Raw genomic sequence first — 9,368 nt, forward strand, 5'->3', positions numbered from 1 at the left:
CATACTCGTGCATCCATTTTCTTCACGAACCATGCCTTCGAAATGTTGTTGTTGCTTCAAACTCTTGTAAAACTTCCAACGATCATCAAATCTTTCAATCTTGAGCCAATACCTACATATAAGAACACAAACAACAGCAGTATCCTCGATCTAAACACGAAATATGCATCAAACGCTCGTAAATCATGCTTGAAACACACTAAGATAATGCATATTTTACGTGTTTATCGTCGACTGATGAACTCATCAGTCGACTGACAACCTGCATCAGTCGACTGATGGATCATCCATCGACTGAGCAAAAACTTCTGCTCTTTCTAGTGCATTTCGTCAGTATACTGATAACATGTATGAGTCGACTAATAGACATGCACATGCCCTGTTCATGTTTTAAAATAAGTTTTGAAGTGCCTTAAAAAATAGCAAATAAAATCCAAAAAATATGAAACTTTGAGAAATGCTTATAAACATAAATACAAACATGTTAGAAAATGAATTTTTGAAAAATCATTTCCCAATTATAAAACATACTCATTTTTCAAAAATGGTTAAAAACTTGTTTTTATAAGTGTGTGTATGTGTGAACCCTAATCGCTTTAAATGTTATCTACTTAATAACTTGTCTACAATAAGCTCTAAAAAGAAATAAAAATGCAAATATCTCACACATATGGATATAATTCTTTTGGCTTTGGTGTTTGCTCAAATGCTGATGAAGCTTCTCTTGTGTAAGTTGCTCTTGAAAGCTTATCTTCATCAATTTGCCTCCACCTCCTTGGATATCATCGTTGTACCTCATATTCCGTTCAATCTTCCAAATGTTGGCACTATCTTGCTTGGCAAAATACAATCTACACAACATCACTTAATCAAGCAATTAGTATCAATAATGGTGTTTGTAAATCATCATCAAAAAAGGAGAACTAACACTTCAGGCAAAGTGCCCTGTGTTAGGTAGAGGATAATAGGATCCAACCAATAGGGCATCACATGCACCTCAGTCTACATGATGGACTCAGGCGACTTGGAAATACTAGGTCGCTCGAGGGTGTCGGTGTAAACAAGCCCCAAGCTGATCCTTGAGCTTGTTGACCTGAGCTTGGAGAGGGCGTCCGCCCGAGCATTGAGAGCGCGAGGGACTTGGGCTATTTTGAAGTCCAGGAAGCTGGTCAAAAACTCCTTAGCAGCTTTAAGATACAAGTCCATCCTTGGGTCTTTAGCTGCGTATCGTCCATTCACTTGATGGACAACCAACTACGAGTTGGCTAATATGTAGAGGCGTTCTGCCTTTAATGCTTGTGCCGCTCGAAGGCCAGCGAGAAGAGATTCATGCCCGACTTCATTGTTTGAGGCCGAGAAGTCAAAGGAAATAAAGTGCTCATGTGTCGACCCGTCTGGGCTTCGCAGGACCACTCCTGCTACACTATCGGATTCTCCAGAGGACCCATCCACCTTCAATAACCACCATGAGGTATACTCGAAAGAATCATGTTCGAGGGTGCGACAGATATGGGGAGCAGTTTGCTTGGGCTACTGGAGGTGCTGGTTCTGCTGGCAGAATTGTCGGTAGGGGGGCAGCTGGCTCTTTGTTTGGCGAAGTTGATTCAATCAAGAAGCCGGCCAAGACTTGAGCTTTAATGGTCGTCCTGATCTTAAACTAGACATCATATTCACTGAGTTTGACTGTCCAGGTGACCATCCTTCCAGATGTTGTGGGTCTGCCCATTACTTTCTTCAAAGATAGACTCGTCTGCACAATGATGGCATGGGCCTGGAAGTAGGGATGAAGTCTCCTTGTAGTGATGATGAGGGCAAAGGCAACCTTCTCTATAAGGGGGTAGTTGAGCTCGCCCGCTTTGAGGATCCGGCTCACATAGTAGACGGGCTTCTAAATGTTCTCCTCTTCTTGAACAAGGACGGAGCTGACTACTTCAGAGGAAACAGCCATGCATAAATACAATATCTCCCCCTATAGGCTAACTTAGCAGTGGCTTAGTACTCAAGTAGGCCTTGAGATCCTGAAATGTTGCACTGCATTGAGCTGTCCAAGTCATGCTCTCCTTCAAGTTCTTACTTCCCTTATAGTCTTGAAGAATGGGAGGCTCCTCTCGACAGATTTGGAGAGGATGCGACCCAGGGCCGCGATCTTCTCATTCAGCTTCTGGATATCCTTCAATATGTGCGGCTCGGGAAGTCGCTCTATGGTGTCTATCTTCTCGGGGTTGATCTCTATGACTCTCTGGGTGATCATAAACCAGAGGAATTTCCCCGATTGTACTCTAAAGGCACATTTAGCAGGATTGAGCTTCATTCGGTAGTGCAGGAGGGTAGATGTAGGCAATAAAAATTACCTTTACACAAGAGAGCTTAAACCTCGCCTATTTGAGTTTGCCTGCGTGCTCAGCTCACCTGCATTCAAGAGGTCAAGCAAAAGCTCGCCTGTTTGCTTGACTTGCCAGCACAAGTCAAGCTCGTCTGAGGCCAAGCCATGCTCGCCTATTTGTTTGGCCCGCCTGCACAAGCCAAACCTCGCTTGTTTGTTTAGCTCATCTACACGTGCCAAACCTCACCAACCTCGCCTGTTTGCTTGACTTGCCAGCACAAGTCAAGCTCGGCTGATTATCGAGCTTGCCAGCACAAGCTTGAGCTCGCCTGAACGTATTGCTTGTCCGCACGAGTCAAGGCCGCATGCATTGAGTTCGCCCGCACGAACTCAGCTTGTCAATGAACGCTGGCTCACACGCTCGGGGGGCCCGCCAGCCAACCCGCCAGTTCGCCAAGCTCGCCTGCAAGCTCGGTTGAACGTTCAAACAGCTCTCAAGCTTGTCTGTAAGCCTGTCAGCCCCGCCTGAATAGTGCAAGCAGCTGCTTGCTTGTAGGAGTAGGCCCACCCAATTCCCATATCCTGGGTAGTAAGACATGACTCCCATCATCCCTATAGTGATCACATCCCATATCTATAGGGGGAGTATACTACTCCTTACTCCTATTAGTGGTCACATCCCACAAATCAAGGGATGGCCCATGCCATCCCTTGCTTATTTATAGGACCCCTTTGTCAACGAGAAAATGGGTTGGTTCAGCTAACAATTTGGTTGAGAGGCTTGACATTTTCAAAACTCTTCAACCAGAGGCTAGATCATTCAGAGACTTTCTCTTAAGGCTCTTGGCTTCTTCTTTTTTGGATACTAGCTAATTGGCTCCCTCAAGGCTCTTCAAACAGAGACCTTCATTGGCTTGCTTGGTAGAACCTTCCTAGCTCTTTGCTTGAATTATTGAAGTAGACTCAATCTGAGCTCTCAGATTTGAGACTCATTAGCTCTCTGCAAACCCTTGCATTGTAGCACTCTTTAAGCTTCCGGCCTTGATACTCATCAAGCTCGGGTATAATCAAACTCAATCACATAAGAGCTTCTACTACATACTGAAGCTCAATCGCAACTTTGATCGGATCGTCCAAGGGAAGAAAACTCGACGCAAGCATTCGAGGGAGACATCCTATCGCTACCGAAGAACCCACGTTAAACAAGAAGAGCATTCTCTTCGCTTCTGTTGTAATTTTGATTCTTGATTTGTAATAAGCCGTTCTTATTAATACAAATCTCCCTCCCTTTTGGAAGGAATCAATTTTACTCCCTCACAGTAGAGAAGGTCTCATCCAGGTCTGATATGTGGGCCGACACTTGCTTTGACTTCACCAGTAAGTCGTCCTCATAAGCCTCCAAATTGCGACCGGTCTGGTGCTTGAAGACCTTGCTGACAAGTCTCTGATATGTAGCCCCAGCGTTCTTCAAACCAAACGACGTCATCTTGTAGCAATAAGTGCCTAAATCAATGATGAAGGAGGTCTTCTCCTGATCATGCTCTGCTATGAAGATCTGGTTATAGCCGGAGAAGGTGTCCAGGAAGCTGAGCAGCTCATGTCCCGCACTCTCGTCAACTAGCTAATCGATTCGAGGCAGAGGATAGCTGTCCTTAGGACAAGCTTTGTTGAGGTCGGTGAAGTCCACGTACATCCTCCATTTGTTCAGTGCTTTCTTCACCAACACAACATTAGCTAACCACTCCGGGTATTGGACTTCCCGGATGAAGCCAGCTCTAAGAAGTTACTTGACTTCATCGGTCGCTGCCTTCTTGAGCTCCGGGCTGAGACTCCTCTTCTTTTGTTGGACATGCTTAGTGTGCATGTCGACAGCCAGCTCGTGGCTTATCACTTCGGAGGAACCCCCGACATGTCTTCGGATCCCCAGGCGAACAAATCAGCGTTTGCATGCATGAACTCTGTCAAGGCTCCTCGCAAGGACTCGACTAGATTGGACCCAATCTTGACCGTCTTCAGTCCTTCTTGGTCAATGGGTATCTCCTGAAGCTCTTTCACCAGTGTCGTCCTCTGCTGCTCTATTGATTTCTCCAACTGGAGGCAGACTTTCTCAATGGGCGTGGCGTCTTGCGCGTCCTTACCCTTGGTAGAGAGCAGGTAATAGGAACTAGCCTCTCGCTGATTGCTCCTAGCGACTCCGACTCCATTAGGAGTCGGGAACTTAACCATCTGGTGGTATGTTGAAGGGACGACTTGCAAGAGATGGAGTGCGGTTCGACCTAGGATGACATTATGGGCCGACTTGAGATCCATCATTAGGAACTGGACTTGGACGGTGGCTTGCCTAGGGCACTCTCCAACTGTTAGGGGGAGAGTAATCATCCCTTCTAGCAAAAGAGAGTGACCGGTAAATCTGACAAGGGATCCTCTATGGGGGAGCAGGCGGGATTTGTTGATGCCTATCTGGTTGGGGGCGTCGACATATAATATGTCCATCGAGCTCCCTATATCGGCCATGATTCGTTTCACCTAATAGCTATCAATTGCTGCGGTTATGATGATAGGATCGTCATGAGGCGTCTCAACGCCTTGCAGGTTAATATCCCCAAAAGATATGAGCTCCTCTGCCTTCGTCCTCTTATCGCCTTAGTCGACCCGCAACACCCTCTTGGCATATCTCTTTCGAGCGTTGTTGGAGGACCCTCCAGCAGTGGGATCGCCACTGATCATGTTGATGACCTCTTTGTGCCTAGGCTCCGGGGTCAGCTGTCTTGGCGCGGTCGAGGACGAGGCGATCGCGAGTGGGATCTTCTATTCTCCTTGGCTAGGGCAGCTTCTCTGCGACCTCGCTGAGAGATGAGGTTCTTCAAGTACCATCTCTCGATCAAGTCCTCGATATCCCTCTTAAGGATACGCCAGTCATTGGTGAGATGACCGAGATCCTTGTGATAACGACAAAACTCCTTCATCTTAGGAGCGAGCTCCTTGAGGTGTCCCTCCTTCTGAACCAAGGAGAGAGATGATGCAAGGTAGGTATTGAGGACTGTGAGAGCTAGTCTTGGCTGCTAGTCCCTCTGTCGGTCCCTCCTGTTGGACTGATTGGGACGAGAGCCAACTCTCAGAGGGTCTCTTGGCCACTCCTATCTTGTAGGGGCCTCTAGCCGACTTTGGAGCTGGTGCCACCGTTGAAGCCTTGGCCATCAACTACTCATAGTTTGCGACTGGCTTCTTGGCAAGCAAGTCGGCTAACTCATTACTCTATAGGCCGGCCACTAGTGCGGACATGGCAACAACACTCCCTGAGTCGTTGACATCCAACCTCTTCGCCTGGAACCTCTTGAAATAGGCTTGAAGGCTCTCGCCGGGCCCTTGCCTCATTTGAATCAACACATGAGGGGGCAGATTCTGCTTGGTGTCAGCCAAGAAGTGGTAGATGGACTTCCGACTGAGTTGTTAAAAACTTCTGATGGACTTCTTCTCAAGAGCATTCCACCATAGCTTGACACTCCCTGAAAGAGTGATGGGGAAGCATCGACAGACAACTGTTTCCGAATCTTGGAGCATGCTCATCACATCATAGTAGTTCTGAACATGTTTGGAGGGGTCTCCCTCACCTTTGTACTTCTCCACGTGAGGCATCTTGAACTTCTCATGGGGCATTTATAAGGTCATCTGAGAGAGGGGTGTTCCCCCCCATGGCGTCTATGACCAGTCTATACACTCAGTCGTATTCGAAGGCTCCTATGGTAACAGGGGGCGGGGAGAGGCACGATGATGGAGGAGAGTCTTAGAGACCACTCCCCTAGTGTGGTCCCCAAAGTGACCTGGGCATGGACTCTCACCAAAGGTCTACTGATGATGGTGGTGATGTCGGCGAGGCTCGTCAGCGCTAGCTGATCAACACAGTGGTGGGAATGCATGCTCGACGTGATGCCCAGCTGCTTGGTAGCAGCATGAGGAGTTCGAGGCTGGACTACTCGCTGAGCTCCGGAAGGAGTATGAGTCTCCGACCGTTGGTCTTCAGAAGGAGGAGGGAGAGCTGAGGTAGCTCGCTGTAGCTGCGGAAGCCGACTGAGAAGTTCTCTAGAAAGGGTAGCGAATTGCTCTTGGAGAGACTGAGAAAGCTTCTGAGCTGTTTCCTCAAGCTGGGCTAGAGTAACGTAGCTCTGATATGGTCCTACAGGGCGAAATAGATTAGACCCATGCTCATAACCCGACATGTTTTCTCAAACAAGAAAGATGCCCCACGATGGGCACCAAACTGTTGATGTACTAGTGATCACATAGTCAGTTATATCCGTGGTTAGATGGTGTTGTTGAGTATTGATGAGGGGGTCGCTTGTTAAATTCGTGATGAATCAAATCAGTTGAGAAGCAGGATTGAGTTTGGACTCTAATTAAGATTAGTTATACCATCCTAATTAGGATTGGGTTGAAGGAATTAATTGAATTGGGAAATCCAATTAGGATTCAAGTTAGAGTTCTAATAGGATTGAGCAAAATCCATAGGTTTAATTAACAACAAGAAGAAAAAAGAGAGATCTATATTCCACCATTGTTAGGGGTGTGTAGTTTCAATCTCTTGTAATCTCTTCTCAAAAGAAATAAGATTTTCCTCCTTCTCCCCGTGGACGTACACGAATCATCTTGATCGCATGGAATCATGTTATATCTTGTTAGATTTTGCTTGGTAGATTTGGGGTTTCTTGATTGTTTAAGTTTTATCTTCCGTGACTTGCATACTCCAACACCGCTTTCTTTCCCGATTTTATGTATGGTTCTTTGAGTGGGATTGATGAATCTGTATGAGTAGAAACTCATGAGAGGACGGGGTTAGGTTCCCCCGTGGTTCCTCCGACGATCAAGTCAGCTGATGAACTTGAGTGAGGAAAAATAAAAAATTGTGAGAGTTCTTGTGTATGCAATATATTTGCTTAAGGTAAGGATCAGATTTGTGAACCTTAGATTTGTGGGCTGTGGCGAAGTGTGGGCTGACAGCTGAGTCAGCATATGCTTTACAGGTGTCGACTGGCGACTGGATGAGCGATTAGCTCAACATTAAATAGGAAGTGATTGGTGGCATGTCGGTGCTTGCGTCGTCCGATGAGTCATGAAGGCTATCAGGGCTAGAAGCATGATACGCCTGTCATGCATTAAATGCGATGCAGACACGTTAACAGTGGGAGTGACTTGAGGCATAAGTTGTCCTTTAACTTCTCCGAGAAGTAACACCTTTCGAGAAGACGTCCAATATCTGGTCAAGTGGGCTTGTGACGAGTCGTCTTTGACAAAAGGGGGCGACATGTATCGCCTTTTGTGTCGACATAAGGAAATGTCGACTCGACAAGTCGGTTAAGTTATCATCCCTACTGGTCTCTGGCCGCCAACTTGATTGGGGCATAGCACGCAATACACGTGTCCTTTGTTGGGCAATGGGTTACTTTTTGGCGAATGAGAACACCATAATAATAGTGATATAAATGAGTAGGTGCCAACCTAGTTCGGATGTATTCATCTATTGTGATGCTACAAATTTTAAAATAAATTTGTAACTGTTAGTGATTAGCTGATTATTAATAAAGAAATTATTTTTATTATTTTATGTATTTTATGATTTTATGTATTTGTAAATTATATATTTACAAGTTATTAATAATATCATTGATTTTTTATTAAAATTTTGCTTACTTTATTGTTATTTACTCTTAAAAAAGTTTTTTTAAAAAAAAAAATGATCTGGCCGGCTGGGTGCCCGACCTAGGCCCGGGCCAGAACGGGCCAGGCCGAGCCAGCCAATTTGGACAGGCGTAGTTTAAAGTTGGCTTCACATTATTTACACTAGCTTTAATAGGATGGGCTGGAGATCCTAGCAATGAGGTCCACCTAAATGATGAATCTCCGAGTAGTAATCTCTTGAGCATGAAACATCATTAATAAGAGGTTGAAATAAGACCTTTGAATTGTTGAACAAATCAGAAAAATAAATATTGATGTCTTAATCTTTGAAATGTAGTAATAATAAAAAAGACAAGAGCCCTGCTATGTAAATTGCAAAGAACGGGTACCCATGGGCATTCATTAGGGGATGAGAGAAATAATTATTACTCATTTCTCTCTCTCATCCTCTAACGAGTGCCTATGAACACCCATTAGAAAAATCGAATCACAAAAATCAAAGATGCTCTACTACATACCTTTTGTTCGTGACGACTGAGCACCAATTAATATAATGATTACAAGGAAGTTCTATAAAATGTTATAAAAACCAGCCAAGATGAAAATATAGTATACTAATAGAGATCAATGTACAATAGAAGTGGAATAATATTTATGCTCCTAACTTTTGTCAAAAAGGGGGAAAAATAAAAAAGAGTTGGTCAATTGTTAAAAGGATTTCCTTGTGGAGGGCATGCAAGCGATCTTAGCCACTAAGGGTGGCCAAATTACCCGTAGTTCCCCCTTCATCCCACATGCTAGGCTCAGAACGCGCCGCAAGTGTTCTGATAGAATGTGTACTCTACCTTGTGTTGCAATTGCAACACGTCAAAAGCCTCTACAAAATCCCACAGGTCTCCCGCAGCAAATACTTCACAGTACAGGTATCTCTCAAAACCCACGGACCAAATTCCTCCCAGGTATAGATAAACACAGGTTGAGCAATCAGTGAAACCTTCTATAAATGTTGATAACAATAGCAGAATCTAAAATCACAACCAACCACAGGAAAATAGAATTTGGTTTCTTTTGCTTCTGCCTTGAGGATTTGCGAAGCTCTTGCCAAAGAAGATATTGCAAGAACAAACAAACATGTTCTTAAAACGTATGATAGAACTTCATACGGTAAACCTGTTACCCTGCTTGCCGCGCTGGAAGGAAAAAGGGTTGTTAACTTCTTTAATCATAGGGTTATAATACTGATAGCTTCTCATCCGAGTGTGGCCTAGGTTGAAAATTGAAAAGCTTTTTTTTTTCTACACATACCAAGGATACAGGAGTATTCACGCAGAGATATGCCAAGTTTTGACGCCATTGTTTGAACATCTTTCCT

The 9,368-nt window shown here is 44.9% G+C and overlaps 1 long non-coding RNA gene across 1 annotated transcript; it reads right to left on the reverse strand.

Annotated features, from left to right (window-relative positions):
- Window positions 8,577–9,368, reverse strand: LOC109848106. Its single transcript, XR_002248691.1, has 2 exons — window positions 9,302–9,368; window positions 8,577–9,186 (listed from the first exon to the last, which is right to left on the reverse strand). It is a non-coding gene; the product is annotated as an uncharacterized LOC109848106 (long non-coding RNA).

This window comes from Asparagus officinalis, chromosome 7 (genome assembly GCF_001876935.1).
Source record: "Asparagus officinalis chromosome 7, Aspof.V1, whole genome shotgun sequence".
Taxonomy (NCBI): domain Eukaryota; kingdom Viridiplantae; phylum Streptophyta; class Magnoliopsida; order Asparagales; family Asparagaceae; genus Asparagus; species Asparagus officinalis.